The sequence below is a fragment of the Eptesicus fuscus genome, chromosome 1 (assembly GCF_027574615.1).
Source record: "Eptesicus fuscus isolate TK198812 chromosome 1, DD_ASM_mEF_20220401, whole genome shotgun sequence".
NCBI classification, from domain to species: domain Eukaryota; kingdom Metazoa; phylum Chordata; class Mammalia; order Chiroptera; family Vespertilionidae; genus Eptesicus; species Eptesicus fuscus.
Window position 1 is genome coordinate 33,223,168 of NC_072473.1, and position 20,956 is coordinate 33,244,123.

Below are 20,956 nucleotides of genomic sequence, written 5' to 3' on the forward strand. Positions count from 1 at the left end.
GCCCACCCCAGGCCAAGAAGCAGAAGCCTCATGCAGCTTTCCCCTGTCCGAGGAGCAGCAGCCTCACAAGAAGCCCACCCCTGTCTGAGGAGCAGCAACTCTGCAAGCAAACTGCTCCAATCTGAGGAGCAGCAGCTGCGTGAGCAGCCCACCCCTATCAGAGGAGCAGCAGCTGCATGAGAAGCACACCCCCATCCAACTAGCAACAGCAATGCAAGCAGCCCACCCCCATCTGAGGAGCAGCAGATCCGCGAGCAGTAAGTACCCATTCGAGAAGCAGAAGCCATGCACGTAGCCTGCCACCATATGAGGAGCAGCAGCCTCATGAGCAGCCTGCCCCCATCTGAGGAGCAGAATCCCTGCAAGCAACCCACCCCTGTCCAAGGCGCAGCAGCCACATGAGCAGCCTGCCCTATCTGAGGAGCAGCACCCAAACGAGCAGCCTGCCCCTGTCCAAGGAGCAGCAGCTGCGTGCAGCCCACACCCATCCAAGGAGCTGCAGCCTTATGAGCAGTCGGCCCCCGTCTGAGGAGAAGCAGCTGTGCGAGCAACCTGCCCCCACCAGCCAGAGGAGCCACCACTGCTGTAAACAGCACCAACCAGAGGAGCCACTGCCAACTGAAGAACAGCCTTTGCCACAAAAGCCTGAGGAGCAGCTGCTGCCTGAGGAGCCACTACCACCCAAGGAGCAGCCACTGCATGACTCAACACCTAGATCCTTCGATCAGAAAAAAATGGGTAGACAAGAAAACCCCCAAAGGAAAGAAAAGCAGGGATCTTCAGAAAAGCAGCTAAGTGAAACAGAGGCATGATTTATGCCAGAAAAATAATTCAGAAAAAGAGTCATAGACCAGATGGATGAAAAAAAATCAATAACTTATGTAAGAATCAAGAAGAAATAGAGTGATATAGCTGCAATAAAAAAAACACCTTAGAAAGTTTCAACAGTACGCTAGAAGTGGAGGACCGAATAAGCGAATTAGAAGATGGAAGCAAAACACACACAAACTGAATTGCAATTGGAGAAAAAAATTAAAAGACAGGAAGAGAGCCTAAGGGAGCTTTGGAACAACATAAAATGAAGCAACATACAAATAACAGGGGTGCCAGAACAACAGGAAGAGGAACAAGGGTTAGAAAACCTATTTGAAGAAATAATATCAGAAAACTTCCCTGATGTGGGTAAGAAAAAAATCACACAAGCACAGAGAGTCCCAACCAAGATGAACCCAAAAAGACCCACAACAAGACACATCATAATTAAGATGGCAAATATTCAAGACAAAGAGAGAATCTTAAAGGGTGCAAGAGAGAGACAGAAACTTACATACAAGGGATCTCCCATTAGATTATCAACTGATTTCTCACCAGAAACACACCAGGCCAGAAAAGAATGGAAGGAAATTCACAAAGTGATGCAAAGCAAGGGACTAAATCCAAGAATACTCTATCCAGCATGGCTATCATTCAAAATTGAAGGGGAAATAAGGAGCCTCACAGACAAAAAATGGCTAAGGGAATTTATCACTACCAAGCCAGCAATACAAGAAATGCTGATGGGACTGGTGTAAAAAGTAGAAATAAAAAGGGAAGAAGGAACACAGACACAAAAAATAACAATGGATACAAATAAGTTCCTATCAATAATAACTTTAAACGTAAACAGACTAAATGCTCCAATCAAAAGACAAGGAGTGGCTGAATGGATAAGAAAACATAACCAATATATATGCTGTTTACAAGAGACACACCTCAGAACAAGGGACTCACACTGACTGAAAGTGAAGGGATGGAAAAATAACTTTCAGGCAAATGGAAATGAAAAAAAAAAAAAAAGCTGGCGTAGCAATAATTATATCTGAAAAAATAGACCACAAAGTGAAGGCCATAACAAGAGACAAGGAAGGCCACTTCATAATTCCAAAGGGATCAATACAACAAGAGGATGTAACCCTGATAAACATGTATGCACCCAATGCAGGAGCACTAAAATACATGAAAGAAACTCCTGGAAGATATCAAGGGAGAGACAGACAACAATACAATCATAATAGGGGACTTTAATACATCACAGACATCACTGGATAAATCCTCTGGACAAAAAATCAGCAAAGAAACAGCAATCCTAAATAACTTACAAGAGCAGATGGACTTAATTGATATCTTCAAAATATGTCACCCCAAAGCCATGGAATATACGTTCTTCTCAAGTGCACATGGGAAATTTTCAAAAATAGAGCACAAATTGGGTCACAGCAAAAGTCTTCACAAATTCAAGAAGGTTGAAACCATATCAAGCATCTTCTCAGACTACAATGGCATAATATTGGAAATAAACTACAATAAAAACAATAAAAAAAATTCAAACACTTTGAGGCTGAATGCCATGCTATTAAACAATGATGGGGTTACCAAAGAGATCAAAGAAGAAATTAAAAACATCCTGGAAACTAATGACAATAAAAACACAATAATCCAAAATTTATGGGACACAATGAAAGCAGTCCTCAGAGGGATGTTTATAGCTCTACAGGCCTACCTCAAAAAACAAGAAAAAATGGTAGTAAATCATCTAACTCTATAACTTGAAGTATTAGAAAAAGAACAAGAAAATCTCAGAGTGGTTAGAAGGAAAGAAATAATAAAAATCAGAGTGGAAATACATGACATAGAGACAAAAAAAAAAAAATACAAAACATCAATGAAACCAAGAGCTGGTTCGATGAAAGGATAAACAAGATTGATGAACCTCTAGCCAGGCTCACCAAGAAGCAAAAAAAGAGGACCCAAATAAACAAAATCAGAAATGAAAGAGGTGAAATAACAACAGACCCCAAAGAAATACAAAGGAATGTTAAAAATTATATGAACAACTCTATTCCGACAAACAGGACAATCTGGAGGAAAGGGACATATTCCTAGAAAAATACAACCTTCCAAAACTCAATCAGGTGGAATCTAAAAATCTCAAAAGGCCAATAACTATGGAAGAAATTGAAGCAGTCATGAAAAAGCTTCCAGCAAACAAAAGCTCGGAGCCAGATGGCTTCACAGAGGAGTTTTACCAAACATTCAAGGAAGAACTAAAACCTATCCTCCTCAGTCTATTCCAAAAAATTCAAGAGGAAGGAACACTTCCAAGCTCCTTCTATGAAGCCAGCTTCACCCTAATACCAAAACCAGATAAAGACAACTCAATGAAAGAGAATTACAGGCCAATATCCCTCATGAACATAGATGCCAAAATCCTCAACAAAATTCTAGCAAATAGGTTCCAGCAGTACATCAGAAAGATCAAACAATATGACCCAATAGGATTTATCCTGGGGATGCAAGGATGGTACAATATCTGCAAATCAAGAAATGTGATACATCACATAAATTGAGAGATAAAAAATCACATAATCATATCAATTGATGCAGAATAAGCATTTGACAAAATCCAACACCACTTCTTGATAAAACTCTCAGCAAGGTGGGAATAGAAGGATCATACCTCAACATAGTAAAAGCAATATATGACAAACCAACAGCCAACATCATACTCAATGGGCAAAACTACAACAATTTCCCTTAAGAACTGGAACAAGACTGGGATGCCCACTCTCACCACTCCTGTTTGATATAGTACTGGAAGTACTAGCCATTGTGATTAGACAAGAAAAAGAAATAAAAGACATCCAAATTGGAAAAGAAGAAGTAAAACTGTCCTTATTCGCAGATGACATGATATTGTACATAGAAAACCCTAAAGACAACATCAATATATTATTAGACTTAGTAAATGAATTTGGCAATATAGCAGGATACAAAATTAACGCAAATAAATCTATGGCATTTCTATACACCAATAGTGAAATTACAGAAAGAGAGACTGAAAAAGCAATCCCATTTACCATCGCATCAAAAAAAATTAAGATACCTAGGAATAAACTTAACTAAGGATGTAAAAGAACTGTACTCAGAAAACTACAGGACACTGAAAAAAGAGATAGCAGAAGACATAAACAGGTGAAAGAACATACCATGTTCATGGATTGGTAGAATCAACATCATTAAAATGTCCATACTACCCAAAGCAATCTATAGATTTAATGCAATCCCCATAAAAAGACCAACAGCAAATTTTACAGACCTAGAACAAATTCTCCAAATATTCATCTGGAATAAAAAGACGACCCCAAATAGCTGCAGCAATCCTGAGAAAGAAAAACAAAGTATGTGGGATCACAATACCAGATATAAAAGTGTATTACAAAGCCACAGTTCTCAAAACTGCCTGGTACTGGCACAAGAACAGACATATATATCAATGGAATTGGGTATAGACCCGAAGAATTGACCCAAACCACTATGCTCAATTAATATTTGACAAAAGATGCAAGAACATACAATGGAGTCAAGACAGTTTCTTCAATAAATGGTGTTGGGAAAATTGGAGGGATACATGCAAAACAATTAAACTAGACCACCACCTTATACCATACACAAAAAATAAACTCAAAATGGATAAAAGACTTAAACATAAGACAATAAGCCATAAATGTATTAGAGAAATCCATAAGCAGCAAAATCTCAAACATATGCTGAAGTAATTTCTTCTCCCCTACAGCTCCTAGGGCAATGGAAACTAAAGGGAAAATAAACAAATGGGACTACATCAAAATAAAAAGCTTTTGTACAGCAAAAGAAACCAACAAAACAACAAGAAAGCCCACTGCATGGGAGAATATATTTGCCAATGTTATCACTGCTAAGGGTTTAATCTCCAACATTTACAGGGAACTCATACAACTTAACAAAAGGAAGATCAACAACCCAATCAAGAAATGGGCAATGGACCTAAATAGATACTTTTCAAAAGAAGACATATGGAAGGCCAAGAGATATATGAAAACTTCCTCGAAGTCACTAATCATCCATGAGATGCAAATGAAAACGACAATGAGGTATCATCTCACATCTGTCAGAATGGCTATTATCAACAAATCAACAAATGACAAGTGCTGGCGAGGATGCAAAGAAAAAGGAACCCTCATACACTTGTGGTGGACATGCAGACTGGTGCAACCACTGTGGAGAACAGAATGGATTTTCCTCAAAAACTAAAAATGGAATTCCCATTTGACCCAGTTATCCCACTTCTAGGAATATATCCCAAGAAACTAGAAACACGTGTCAGAAAGGATATATGCACCCTTATGTTCATAGCAGCATAATTTACCATAGCTAAGATTTGGAAACAGTCTAAGTGCCCATCAGCTGATAAGTGGATTAAAAAACTATGGTACATCTACACAATGGAATACTATGCTGCTATAAAAATAAAGGAATTATTACCATTTGGAGCAGTGTGGATGGAACTGGAGAGCATTATGCTAAGTGAAGTAAGCCAGTTAGTGAAAGAAAAATACCACATGATCTCACTCATTTGTGGAATATAAAGAACAACACAAACTGATGAACAAAAATAGATCCAGAGACGGAGAAGCATCGATCAGACCATAACACCTTAGAGGGAAGGTAGGGGAGGGTGCAGGTAAGGGGGAGAGATCAACCAAAGGACTTGTATGAATGCATATAAGCCTAACCAATGGACACAGACACCAGTGGGTTGAGGGCATGAGTCGGGGGGTGGGCGTGCAATGGGGGGATAAGGACAAATATGTAATACCTTAATCAATAATAAAAAAAAAAAACTTGGCATAATAGAAACACACTTCTTCAAATAGCTGTACAGTATACATTCTTTTCAAGTTCACATAAAACATTTAACATAAGTGACCATAGACTGGGCAACAAAGCATGTTTTAAAGTACTAAAATTATATGGTATATTTTAGCTTGCCATTGTGGAATATTTCCTGAAATCCTATATAATAAATGGGTAATATCCAAATTGATCCTAATGGCGGAATGACCTGGAACTACTGGTTGCTATGATGAGCACTGATCACCAGGGGACAGACGCTCAACACAGAAGCTGCTCCCTGGTGGTCAGTGAGCTTTCACAGGGGGAGCGCTGCTCAGCCAAAAGCTGGCTCATCTCTGGCCAGTGCAGCAGTGGTGGTGGGAGCCTCTCCCACCTCTGTGGCAGCGCTCAGAATGTCCAACTAATGGCTTAAGCCCACTTCCCCCAAGGGCTCCTGGGCTGTCAGGGGAATGTCTGACTGCCAGCTTGGGCCTGATCCCCTGGGAAGAGGGCCTAAGCCATCAGTCAGACATCCCCTGAGGGGTCCCAGACTATGAGAGGGCGCAGGTCAGGCTGAGGGACCCCCCTGAGTGCACAAATTCTCGTGCACTAGGCCTCTAGTCAATAATAAAAAGAGAACTAAAAATCACTTAATGATTTAAAAATTAAGAATGTATGTGTTAAAGAATAAATCACAATAAAAATGAGAAAATATTTGAATATTTTTAATATAATGCTTAAAATATGTTATTTAAATATTTATGGGAATAAGAGAACTATTTATAATTTTAAAACTTTAAATTGGGCAAGAGACGCTGGAGAAGCTGTAGACTCGGGACACAGAGCTGCACGGAGGGGGTGAATAATAGCTCTTCGAGTCTGCAATTAAAAAATGGCCTCCAATAAAACTACATTGCAAAAAAATGGGAAAGAAACAGAATGGAAAGAGTAAAAAAGTTGAAGAGGCAGAGCCTGAAGAATTGGTAGTGGAAAAATTATTGGACCGACATGTAGTGAATAGGAAGGTGGAGTATTTCCTGATGTGGAAAGGATTCACAGACACTGACAATACCTGGGCACCTGAAGAAAATTTAGATTGTTGAGAGTTAATTGAAGCATTTCTTAATTCTCAAAAAGCTGGTAAAGAAAAAGATGGTACAAAAAGAAAGTCTTTATCTGACAGTGAATCTGATGATAGCAAATCAAAGAAGAAAAGAGATGCTGCTGATAAACCAAGAGGCTTTGCCAGAGGTCTTGATCTTGATTAAATAATTGGTGCCTCAGACAGCAGTGGAGAGTTAATGTTCCTTATGAAATGAAAAGATTCAGATGAGGCTGATTTGGTGCTGGCAAAAGAGGCAAATATGAAGTGTCCTCAAATTGTAATTGCTTTCTATGAAGAAAGACTAATTTGGCATTCTTGTCCAGAAGACAAGCCAAATAATTGTTTTCATTACTATATATATATATAATCTGTCTTTTTTTATTTATTAGTGTGAAGAAAGAACTACATTATAATGAAAATCAAGTTTGATATGTTTGTTTTGAAGTAGTGCTGGGGAATTGTTGGGAAGGAGTTGCATATATAGCACTGGTTACTTTGAACAAAAGCTTTCTTCTGTAGTTGCTTCCTTTATCAGAAAAGAACATTTGACACCATGTTGTTGTATTTTTTCCTCTGCATTAGAGAAGCTTTTCTAAATGTTGGGGGAAATATCCATAGTAATTACTCAGTCAGAATTTGTATGTGCCTAAGGATCATTGTGGGGTTTTTGTTTGTTTATTTGGGGGGATGGGGTGGGTAGGTGTGTATACATATGTAAATGGTTTTCTTTCCTTCTTCTTCTTTTTGTTTTTTTTTACCAAAACAAAACCATTCCACAACCATAGATAAGCTCAAGTTTCTAGCTGCCATCATTTTCAGCAACCTAAGAAAAAAAATCATTTGAAGTTAAATTGAAATTTTTCCTGAAGCTTTTAACCTTTGAAATGAGATAATTTGTAATTAATTGGGCAGTTTAAATATAATGTATGCAGTTTAAATTAGACAATTTAAAGTAGACATATCAGAATCCATATCTACAATCATAAATGCAAGTTTATTTGGAAAACCCCTGAAAGGAAAATTTTATTACTGCCAATAACCTCCTCACTCAAATGAGAAAACTAGGCACACCCTGATGTGTTTTAATTAGGTAAGCAACACTTACTTAAAGATTTCACCTCGTAAAATGTTCCTTTACAAGAAGTTGAAATCCCTGTGCTATATTGACTAAAAAATTAGGGTCATGGAATGTGTAAGACTTTATTCATGGATACCTAATCAGATTGTTAGAGACCTTGGCAATTTAGGACCTGCTGGAATAAATGGGTGAACAAACTTTTTGTAATCTAAACTCTTGGTCTGCATGTTTTCTCTTTACTCTCAGTCTTTACATGTAGGCTCAGTCTCAGTATTTGGGTTACTGGTTCAACAAAAGCCAGGAAAAACAATAGCTTTGTAGTAAACAGAATGTTACCCAACTGTATATTGTTTACTTTATTGTAAATACTGGTAAACAGTGGTTAATAAATAGTTTTATATTTCTTAAAAAAAAACCTTTAAATTTGTATATTATAACAGAAGAGAGACTTAAAATCAATAATTTAAATATTCAACTCAAGATTCTAGAAATAGAACAGCAAATTGAACACAACATATATAATAGGGAAAAATAAAGATAATAACAGAAAGCAATGAAAAAGAAAACTAGAGCTTTATTGCAATAAATTTGAAGTTTTAGATGAAGTAGAAAAAATCAGTGAAATAAGCACACATAAAAGCTGAAATAAGGGGAAGTAGAAAATCTCAATTATTGTGCATATTCTTATGACATTGAATTGACAATTATAAACTTTATGACAGAGAGAATTCTAGGCTAGAATGTCTTCTTGATCATTTCTCCTAAACACCTAAAGAAGAAATAATAACTATTTATTAACTCTTGTAAACAATAGAGGAGGAACATTTTCCAATTTGTTCTATAGAAGAGCATAATCTTGATAGCTAAATCTGACACACTTATTAACAAAATTGACCATGGTCATGTTTTTCCTAGAAAGAATTAGAATATATTTTAATAATACTAATTACATAATAACATCTATACACTATCTAATAAAAGAGTAATATGCAAATTGACCATCACTCCAACACACAAGATGGCTGCCCTTATGTGGACACAAGATGGCCACCATAAGATGGCCAGCAAGGGAGGGCAGTTGGGAGGGACCAGGCCTGCAAGGGAGGGCAGTTGTGGGTGATCAGGCCATCAGGGGAGGGCAGTTGGGAGGGACCCGGCCTGCAAGGGAGGGCAGTTGGGGGTGATCAAGCCTGCAGGGGAGGGCAGTTAGGGGTGACCAGACCAGCAGAGGAGGGAAGTTGGGGGCAACTGGGCTTGCAGGGAAGGGCAGTTGGGGTGGACCCAGGCCTGCAGGGGAGAGCAGTTGGGGGGGACCAGGCCTGCAGGGGAGGTCAGTTGGGGGTGACCAGGCTTGCAGGGGAGGGCAGTTAGGGGCAGGGGAGTAGTTAGGGGATGATCAAGCTGGCAGGCAGAAGCGGTTAGGGGCCATCAGGAAGGCAGGCAGGAAAGCAGTTGGGAGCCAGCAGTCCTGCATTGTGAGAGGGATGTCCAACTGCCCATTTAGGCCTGATCCTAGACCAGGATCAGGCGTAAATGGGCAGTCGGACATCTCTCAAGGGGTCCCAGATTGGAGAGGGTGCAGGCTGGGCTGAGGGATAGCCCTCCCCCCATGCACGAATTTCATGCACTGGGCCTCTAGTCTTATCTAATAATAGAGAAATATGTAAATTGACCATACCTTTGCTATGCCCACAGCCAATCAGAGTGGGTGTGCAAATTATCCCAACAAAGATGGCGGTTAATTTGCATACATACCTGAGTCCCGGGAATCTCCTCGGCACCCAGGACACTCCCAGCTGGCCATCAGAGGGGTGGGGGGTCCCTTCCCAAGCCTAAAGCCTTGGGTGGAGGCTTTAGGCTTGGGAAGGGGCGGAGCCTGCAATCAGAGTGGCCCCCTGCCCAAGCCTAAAGCCTGGGCAGCCCGAGCACACAATCAGAAGGGTGGGGGGGACCCCCTGCCTTGGATGGAGGCTTTAGGCTTGGGAAGGGGGCAAGCCTGTGATGGGAGGGGCAGGGGCCGAGCCTGAGATCGGAGGGAAGGGGAAAAAAAATAAAAAAAATAATGGAAACATATCCTCAGGTGAGGATAAAAAGAAAAATAAAGAAAGAAATATCATATCCTATGAAAGACACATCATGAATATGCCTAAAGAAAGTTGTCATTTTAAAAATATATATATTTTATTGATTTTTTTACAGAGAGGAAGAGAGAGGGATAGAGAGTTAGAAACATCGATGAGAAGAGACGCATCGGTCAGCTGCTTCCTGCACCGCCCCCTACTGGGGATGTGCCCACAGACAAGGTACATGTCCCTGACCGGAATCAAACCTGGGACCCTAGAGTCTGCAGGCTGACACTCCATCCATTGAGCCAAACCGGTTAGGGTGTCATTTTTTCTTTGTGAAGGGACTGGAGTCCGTGTTGATGAAAATACCTTGGCAGCTGCAGTGACTGGCAGTGGCTGCAGCAGCGGGGTGATGGGGCTGGTGCCTTCCCCTGATCAGCCCAGTCACCGCCCACAAAGGGAGGCCAGACTGCGGCTTAGGTCTGCTCCCAACGTGGAGCGGTCCTAAGCCATCAGTAGGACATCCCCTGAGGTCTCCCAGTATGTGAGAGGGGGCAGGCTGGGCTGAGGGACCCCTCCCCAGTGCACAAATTTTGTGCACTGGGCCCCTAGTATATATATAAAAGCCTAAGCAACCATTCAACTGTTCGACCGGTAGCTATGACATGCACTGACCACCAGGGGGAAGACACTCCAACCAGTAGGTTAGGTTGCTGACCTTCGGTTAGCTTGCTGCTGGGGCCCTGTTGGCCCCAAATCTGGTTCACCCGCACCCTGGACCCAGAGAGGAGGGAGGAGAGAGCCTAATTCCTCATGGAATTGGCCATAGGCTAGCTTGCTGCGATATTAAAATATTTCTTCTAATTAATTTCCTTTCAATGTGCACGAATCTGTGCACTGGGCCACTAGTAAATAATAATAAATTATTAGGAATAAATATAAAACATATGTGCAATACATCTCTACTAAATAGTAGAAACCAACATTAAGATATAGGAAACAGCTACTGGAAGACAATATTATTAGTATAGCAATTTTTCCCAAAAGTGATATATTGATTCAATGTGATCCCAATACAATTTTGACTTTTTAAATAACTGACTAGTTGATTCTAAATTATATATGAAAAGGAAAAAGCAATAATATATAAGAAAATAAAATGAGAGGCCTGTATTGCTTATAAACATAGATGCTAAAATCCTTAATCTTTTTTCAAAATCACTACATTGAAAGGGTATAGTATGACCACTAAATAGAGCTTATTTATTGTTCGTTTAACATTTTAAATTCAACACCTTAACACATTAGAAAAAGAAGGAAAAATTATATATTCATTTCAATATGCCGAAGAAGCCCATTAATAACATTTAACACTCATTCATGGTAAATGTTTTGAGCAAACAAGGAATAGAAAGGAACCTCATTAGTCTGATAAAGGGATTTCACAGAAAACTAGAATAAATGTAATACTCAATGGTGAAGAGTTGAAAACATTCCCCTTGAGCTCAAAAACAATAAAAGAATATCCACTAGTACAACTTTAATTTAATATATTTCTGGAGGGCCTAGCCAGTGAAATAAGGAAAAAAATAAATCTCAGGATAGAAAAAGTATAAACAAAAGGGTTATCATCTCTCTACTGGAGGCACAACTGTTAAAATAGAAAATCCCAAATATTTATAAACACAATTATAATTAATAAATATATTTAGTAAAGTTGCTAGATTAAAAAAACTGAATAAAAATTTAATTATATTTTTGTATACAGAAAATATATTTTAATAACATTTATATAATAATATAATTATGAAAAAATTCTTAGCAATAGCCCTGACTGGTTTGGCTCAGTGGATAGAGCATCGGCCTACGGACTGAAAGGTCCCAGGTTCGATTCCAGTCAAGGGCATGTACCTTGGTTGTGGGCACATCCCCAGTGAGGGGTGTGCAGGAGGCAGCTGATTGATGTTTCTCTCTCATCGATGTTTCTAACTCTCTATCCCTCTCTCTTCCTCTCTGCAAAAAATCAATAAAATATATTTTTAAAAAATTCTTAGCAATAAATCTAAAAGCATATGTTAAACATATCTACACCAAATAGTAGAAATCAATATTAATATAAATTAAAGAGTAATTGTGAACCAAAATTATACATTTTAAAGATTTCTCAAATTGCAATATTGATTCAATGCAAACCATTAAAATTTTTCATAACCTACTAGTTGATTTTCAATTTTATATTGAAAGGAAAGAGCGATAATATACAAGAGAATTTGGAAGGAAAAATAATAAATATGAAGACTATACATTACCAAATATCCTATATAATAAAAGCCTAATATGCAAATCAACTGAACGGTGGAATGATTGGTGGAATGACTGGTTGCTATGACATGAACTGACCACCAGAGGCCAGATGCTCAATGAAGGAGCTGCCCCCAGCCCACAGGTCTCAACTGGTGGTGGGGGGGGGGGGGGGCAGGGCTGGCAAGTGGGTGGCACCAGGCCAGCCAAAGTGGGTGTCAGTGGGGGTCCCCCGATCACCCCACCAGTCACCCCACAGATCGGTCCTGATCGCCAGCCAGGCCTAGGCATTCTACCCCTGCACAAATTTCGTGCACCAGGCCTCTAGTCCAAATATAACTTACTATTCAGTGAGAGCAATTAAGACAATGTAGTACTGGCACAAAAACAAATCGATTGAACAGAATAGGGAGTACAAAAAAATAGTTATATATACACTAGAGGCCTGGTGTACAAAAATTGTGCACTCATGGGGGGTTCCCTCAGCCTGGCCTTCCCCCTCTCTCAGTCCAGGAGCCCTCGGGGGATGTCAGTTTCTAAGCTGGCAGTCAGACATCTTTAGTGCTGCCACGGAGGCTCCCGCCAAGGTCTCTGCACTCACCAGCTTTGAGCCTGGCTCAGGGCTTCTGGCTAAGCAGCGCTCCCCCTGTGGTAGCACACTGACAACCAGGAAGCAGCTCCTGCATTGATCATCTGCCCCCTGGTGGTCAGTGTGCATCATAGCGACTGGTTGTTCTGCCATTTGGTCAATATGCATATTAGCCTTTATTATATAGGATAATGATGTATATTATTTCAAAGTTGTTATGCACTGAGGAAGATATTTTTAATAAATAGTACTAGTTAATTGGATACCTTAAAGAAAAAACAGAGACCCTCAGATTTGATGAGGGCATTATGATATATTTTTACTAATTTATTCATTTAACCAATAATATTGATAACTGTGAAAGGCTGATAGTCTCTCAAAATATCTATATCCAAATTCCTGGAACCTGTGAATATTACCTTATATAACAAAAAATGATTCCACATATGTGATTAAGTTAAGAACCTTGAGATCACAAAATAATTCTAGATTATCCAATAGAACACTAAACATAATCACCAGAGTTATAAATGGAAAATGAGAGGGTCAGATGAGAAGAAAAACTGATAACAAAAGTAGATATTGCAGTGACGCACTTTGAAGAAAGAAAAGGGGGACCAAGTCAAAGTATTGAGGTGGTCACTAGAATCAATAAAATGGCAGGGAAATGGTTTTTCCCTCAGAGCCTGTAGAAGAAGGTAACCCTGCTGACAATTTGATTTTAGCCTAGTAAAACCGACTTATGATTTCTGACCTCCATGAATGTGAGAAAATACACTTATGTAGTTTATTTCCCTGATACTGTGGTATTTTTTCTACTGCAATAATAAAAAATAATACTAATCTTGCTGCCAGTATTGGGTAAGGGTGTAACAAATACCTAAAATGTGGAAGTCACTTTGCAATTAGGTCATTAGCAGAGACTGAAAGGATTTAGAGGAGCATAATAGAAAAAAAAGCCTAGATTGTCTTGAAACAAATAGTATAAATATGGATGTTAAAAACGCTGCTGATTAGGACTCTGGAGAAAGTGAGAAGTATGATATAAAAAACCTATATCATCTTATAAAATACCTAAACTGTCATAAGCAGACTGTAAAATATGGACATTAAAGGTGTTGATAATGAGGGCTCAGATATAAGTGAGGAGCACATTAGTGAAAACTTATATCATCTTAGAGAATATCTAAATAGTCATAAACAGAACTTTGATTAAACAGTTAACATTGGGGAAACCAAGATGGCGGCATAAGGTAAACACCTAATTGTTGCCTGCCACAACAACTTTGAAACTACAACTGGAAAACAGAGCGCACACTGTCCAGAACTACTGGAAAGCTGGCAGAGTGGAAAACCTACAACTAGAGAAAAAAAAGAGAGGGGGATGCTGAGCCTCAGGAACTGTGGAGGTGCGGAGATCCGTGAGCGCAGAAAGGGCAGGCAGCTGTATACATGGCAGGCTTGCTCGCAGCGTGCGGAGAGGGAGGGCAGCAGACGGCTGGCTTTCTCATTTGGGAGAAAAAAAAAACCTCCCGACTGCACTGAAATCCAACTGGTCTGTTTGGCAGCGGGTGAGGCTCCAAAGCTGCCTTCTCTCAGAGGCACGCAGCCATTGATTAGGGCACAGAGAAACCTGCCCTCTTAGGGCAGCGGGGACGGAAACCAAGTTTGTCTGCACCATTCTGAGACTCCGCCCCATCCAAGCTTAGCACAGCCCTCCCAGTGACTGGATTTCTTGTTCGGGAGAAAAACAAAACCTCTGGTCTGCACTGAAATCCAGCCCCAGCTGGGGAGAAACTGGTCTCTTAGGCAGTGGGAGAGGCTCGAAAGCTACCTTCTCTCAGAGGTGCGCAGCCATTAATTCGGGCACGGAGAAACCGCCCCTATAAGGGCGGAGCAGACGGGAAACCAAAGCTTGTCTGCGCCACCCTGAGACTCCACCCCATCCAAGCTGAGCACAGAAGCTCTCCCAGCGGAGACACTGCTGATCTTCACAGCCAACTGGCTTGGTGATCAACTCCCGCCAGTGATACCAACAATCCCAACCACTCTGAACTCCAGTTTCTGGGGACATGCGGGGGACCCAGACGCCTACGGGACTCTCGGTCATCGGTCCGAGAGCGAGAGTGACTTTTCTGTCGGTGTGGACGACACCAGATTTCAACCACTCTCATAAGGGACACATTCAAGAGCCAGACTCAGTGAGCACCAAAGCCCTACTGTGTCTCCAGCACAGCAATTCTTCTGTTATAGACACAGCAGGTCCTCACAACCAATTGGACCAGAGGTCAATTCCTCCCAGTGTACCAACAGCAATCAGGGCTTTTAAATACACCAAGACTTTCCACTCAGCCCACAAAGGGGAGTACCAAGAGTGACCACCTAAGGTGATTGGGGAAGCTGAGCTACCGGCCCCTATAGGTCACCGACCACACAAAGCCACTCTATCAACACAGGGAGGCAGCCAAAATGTGGAGACATCAAAGTATGTCACAAGTAGGAGAGATAGATGAAAGCAAACTAATGGACGACACAGTGTTCAGAACCATATTTATAAGGTTACTCAAGAATCTTCTAAAAACCGCTGAGAAACTTGAGGAGACCTTCAAGGACCTAAAGGAGAATACCAAAAAAATGGAAAAGGACCAGTCAGAAATTATGCATACACTGTCTGAAATAAAGAATATACAGAGTAGACCACCACACCCGAAGAGTCAAACCAAAGATCTGGAATATGAGGAAGAAAAAGACATCCAACCAGAGAGGCGGAAAGAAAGAAGAATCCAAAAGTGTGAGGATAGCACAAGGAGCCTCCGGGATGGCTTTAAGTCTACCAATATCTGAATTTTTGGGGTGTCAGAAGAGAGAGAGCAAGATACTGAAAACCTATTTGAAGAAATAATGACAGAAAACTTCCCCCACCTGGTGAAAGAAATAGATTTACAGGTTCAGGGAGCACACAGAACCCCAAACAAGAGGAATCCAAAGAGGACCACACCAAGACACATCATAATTAAAATGCCAAGGGCAAAAGACAAAGAGAGAATCTTACAAGCAGCAAGAGAAAAACAGTTAGTTACCTACAAGGGAGCACCCATATGACTGTCAGCTGATTTCTCAACAGAAACTATGCAGGCCAGACGGGAATGGCAAGAAATATTCAAAGTGATGAATAGCAAGAACCTACAACCAAGACTACTCTACCCAGCAAAGCTATCATTCAGAATTGAAGGGCAGATAAAGAGCTTCACAGATAAGAAAAAGCTAAAGGAGTTCATCACCACCAAACCAGTATTATATGAAATGCTGAAAGGTATTCTTTAAAAAGAGAAAAAAGAAGAAAAAAAGTAAAGATAAAAATTATGAACAACAAATACATATCTATCAACAAGTAATTCTAAAAATCAAGTGAATTAAAAATCTGAGGAACAGAATAAACTGGTGAACATAATAGAATCAGAGGCATAGAATGGGAGTGGATTAATAATTCTCAGGGGGAAAAGGGGTTCTGTGTAAGGGGTATGGGAAGAGACTGGACAAAAATCATACACCTATGGATAAGGACAATGGGGGGGGGGGAGGGAACCGGGTGATGGGGAGATATGGGGGTTAAAAAAGGAGAAACAATTGTAATAATCTGAACAATAAAGATTTATTAAAAAAACAGTTAACATTATGGGTGGATCTTGAAAATATCATGCTAAGCAAAATAAGACAGACAGAAAAAGTAAAAATCTGTGTGATTTCATTCATATCTCAGATATAAAACTGAATGCAAAAAAATGAACAAACAAGGAAAACAAAAAGTCATAGACACTGACAACAGTAGGGTGGTTACCAGAGGGAAAGGTTGGGGAGTAATGGTAAAGGGGATCAAATTTGTGCTAAAGGAAGAGGATTTGACTTTGGGTGGTGGGCACACAATGCAATGTACGGAAATGGAATTGTACACTTGAAACCTATATAATTTTATTAAACAATGTCACTTTAATGAATTTAATAGAAAAATAAAATTAGAAACAATTTTTAAAAGGTAAATAAACAAATTAAATAAATAAAGTCTAACAATATATGAAGAAAAAGAAGATACATAAACATTAAAACATCAGAATAGTGGTAAGGAGGAAGTAAAAAATGTTATTAGAGATTGGAGGAAATGGCATCCTTTCTACAGTAGGAGAAACAGATCAATTCTGTAATAGGATTATGTGGAAAGTAGATGTAAGTGATAAATAATACTTAGCTGAGGAGATTTTTCAAGCAAAGCATTGAAATTACAATGTATTTTCTTTCACTGCTTATAATAAAATGTAAAAGGAAAGAGATAAAATTAAGGGAAGAATATTTAAGAAAAAAGAACCAGAACTTCATAATTTAGGAATTTTTCATCTTATCCAGCTTTCAATAGGTACTAAAATTATTGGGTTCACTGGCATGAAAGTGTGCTCTGGAGATAAAACCAAGAGTGAGGGTGGACTTTGTAGGGTTCTTTGTTTTGTTTTGTTTTGTTTTGTTTTGTTTGTTTTGTTTGTGTGACTCTTGGAACAACTTAGCCATCTCAGTAATAGCAAGGAATAGAAATGAGATTATACATAAAAATTTGTGGAGGAGCACTATGTCTAATGGTATAAATCCTAATAATATACACAAGAGAACTACACATTTTTGAGATGTTATAAAAGAAGTAAAACTTCCAATTGAAAGGGATAGAAAGAGGAAAAATAATAAAAGGGATAGAAAGAGGAAAAATAATAGAAGGACATTAAAGTGTGAACATTATATAGGCAGGAAATAGGCTGGTAAAATTACTAACACATGCAAACATATGCTGAAGTATGGTAGCAACCATACTTGGGTAAAAACTGCTGTTTAATTTTAACCCTGCTATTCTGGCTTCTGCACGCACTTACTTGCTTAAGGTAATTTTCCTGTGCCTGTGGACCAGAATCACAGGACATTGATTCCCATTGACTCAGTAGCTCCAGGAGTAGAAACTGTAGATAAACTTTAGAGATTACTAACTCCGCTTGGTTCTGCTTCTGCTTGATTCTGCTTTCACAAGATAGGACCACATTCCAATGTCCAGCAGGGGCTGGGAACCCCCCTGCAGGCTGTTCCCAGCATTTAGAATTTAGAATTTAGAAGAAAGGAAAATTTTTGAGGTTTGGACCTTTAAAAGGGCTGCCTACACCTGGGACAGTGTGGTCGTGAGTGTGGCCACCTGAGTGTGGTGCTCTGGCGGCCATCCTGGCCAGTTCAATAAATCCTTGCCTGCTTTTTTAAATCAATCAGCAGCCTCCAGTGGTCTTATTTTGACTCCAGGGTTCGACCCCACAACAATTGGAGGCCCTGGCGAGATTCCCGAGAGAGAGGAGAGGGACCCCCTAGAAGGGGCCGGAGGCTCTCCCTCCCGAGAGAGAGGAGAGGGACCCCCCAGAAGGGGCTGGAGGCTCTCCCTCCTTTTGAGGACCTTAGCCGGAGATAGGAGCCACAAGGATTTATTGAAAAATGGGGAGACCGGTCTCACAGGAGGTAAGGCGCCCAGGCTGAGATCTCAGGGGTAAGAGTCTGGTTGGAGGGCTGGACACGGCATAACCTCCAGACACTGGCCGGAGGACACGATGGTGTCCTCGGCCTGGTAAAGGTGTCCGGACTGGTTGTCTTGTGTTTTGTCGTGTTGGTGTCAGAACTATTTGTTTTGTGTTTTGGTCTCCATCAAAATGGGTCAAGGTTTGTCTGTGTCTTCGTGTTCCCCTCTACAATGTTTTTTGAAAAATTTCCAGGACTTCAGAAAGCGGGCAGACGACTATGGCTCTGATGTTAATGCTTTTGATTTACAGATCCCAAGACTGTAAGAGTACTTGTTCACTGAAAGGGTGTTCACTGTAAGATGTTTGTTTGATATTTTGTTTGTCTGCCTGAGTATAATTATTTATTCATCTAAGTGTGGAAGTCTGTGAAAAAAAAAAGGAAACATTTAATTTGTTTAAGGCTGAGTGCTCTGACACATAGCAAATCGCCCCAAGTGGCCACTGGGATTTCTTTTTCCCAGGGGTGCTTGCTCTCTGTCAGAGGGGGAATCAGCCCACCTAACAACATTTCTGTCTATGTTTATTAATTTGAAGGTATAAATGTAACAATTGTGGTCCAAAGAGGTTTAAAGCAGGGACCAAATTCTAAAGTTAACTATAAGAAGGAAGCCGGAGCTGGCAAAGTCACCAAGTCTGCCAGCAAGCTCAAAAACTAAATGAATCTTATTTTTGACACCTGCCGCCACCCAGTCTTAATCAGTGGTGGAGAAATGGTCTCAGAAGTGCTTGTCTCAATTGGCCATTTAAGTTTGATGTGGTTAATGATTACAATACATTGTAAAACCTTCAGAAGGAAAGGAAAATATTTTGTGGGCCACTTGGTCCTTGTGTGTGTGGCAACTCTAAAGTTATAGTTTTAAAATCAGCAATTTTAATGTAAACACACTCAAGCAGAGGGGCTTTTCAGAAAGGTCAGGGAGCCTGATTGCAGTGTAAGGGTCACAGGTTTCCCCCATGCCACCTTTGCTGGCAGGAGGCAAGCGCTTTTCCCAGTGGGAACAGAGAGTGGACTGCCAGATGAAAACACCTTGGTGGGAGCACCTCCATTCGCCACCTGGGACCTGCGCCGCACTCCCTGCCTCTGCCCACCCAGCTCCCATCCCCTCCAGGGGTTGTTTTGAGTAGCTGGCGGCCACGAGGAGGGAAATTCCCTTGTGACCCCCTGTGCTCCGATGAGACCCAAGAACCCCCGGTGACTCTTTGGACACTTTTCACCATGTTCTGTTAGGGGGGCTTAAAGGCATGTTCTGTTAGGGGGCTTAAAGAAGGCACAGCTAGTAATTCCTTCATTCCCCCTTTCAGGCTTATCAGAATCTGAGATCCTTATCTGTAGGAAAAATGTGGCAGTTTGAATTTCAAGCGGCCGGAGGCCTGGGAACAGGGTGCTGGACCTGCTCCCTCCTCCTCTGCCTTTTCTATATATTTTAAAATAATAGAAGATTTGAAAGTTAATTTGAAATTATAAAGGTTTTTGTAAAGGTTGTACATGTGATGAGAAGGGGAACAGAGAAAGGGTTAAAAGAAAGGCCATCAGCAAATAAGAAGGAATTAGTATGCCTATTGTAGGAAGCAGGGGCACTGGAAGAGAGAATGTCCTAGCAGGTTAGCTAGAGAAACAAAAGGGGACACTCAGACTCCAAGGGTCTTTAACTTAGAGGAAGAGGAATGACAGGGCTGTGGCTCCTTTCCATTAAGCCCCCAGGAGCCCAGGATAACCTTACAAGTGGGAAGGCAAACCTGTTAGTTTCCTTAGTTTCCTGGTGGACACTGGGGAAGCCTATTCAGTCTTGACAGAGGCGATGGGACCCATAACCTCTAAGAAGACATCAGTCCAGGGAGCCACCCGACAAACTGCCTGTTTTCTTTGGACATTAAAAAGAACTGTGGACCTCAGAAGGAACATGGTAACGAATTCATTTCTGATCATGCCAGAATGCCCATATCCCCTATGTATACGTGACCTCCTACAGAAACTATTTGGACGTGCCACCATATCCGTTGAGGGGGACGGAGCGGGAATTCCTAGGGGCAGTTGGATACTGCAACCTGTGGATACCAGGGTTCATGGAAATTGCTAACCCTCTACATTCAAGAACTGGGGGAACACAGCCGCTAAACTAGACTGAAGTGGAACAATTAGGCCTTTGAGGAGCTAAAGAAGGCTCTCATCTCAGCACCTGCCCTAGCCTTGCCAGACGTCATGAAGCCCTTCCACCTCTATGTGAGTGAGGTAAGGGGAATTGCCAAAGGGGTTCTCACTCAGTCTCTAGGTTTCTGGAAGAGACCTGTTGCCTATCTGTCTAAGAGACTAGACCCCATGGTAGCAGGGTGGCCAGCGTGCCTCCAGGCAGTGGCTACCACAGCATTGCTGGTAAAGGAGGCAGATAAGCTGTCTCTGGGCCAGGAACTAGCCCTGACAACACCCCATGCTCTGGAGGCCCTCCTTCGAGGTGCTCTGGAGAGATGGATGTCAAACACCAGGATCACCCAGTGCCAAGCTCTTCTCCTGGACCAGCCCCGCATCTGGTTCCATAA

General features: G+C 41.0%; 1 protein-coding gene and 1 pseudogene across 1 annotated transcript in view; one reads left to right on the forward strand and one right to left on the reverse strand.

The window, feature by feature from the left end:
- CYLC1 (cylicin 1) overlaps positions 1–20,956 on the reverse strand; it is a 125,079-nt gene that overhangs the window by 65,765 nt on the left and 38,358 nt on the right. The gene's annotated exons all lie outside the window — the stretch shown is intronic.
- LOC129150250 (chromobox protein homolog 3-like) lies at positions 6,548–6,963 on the forward strand (annotated as a pseudogene).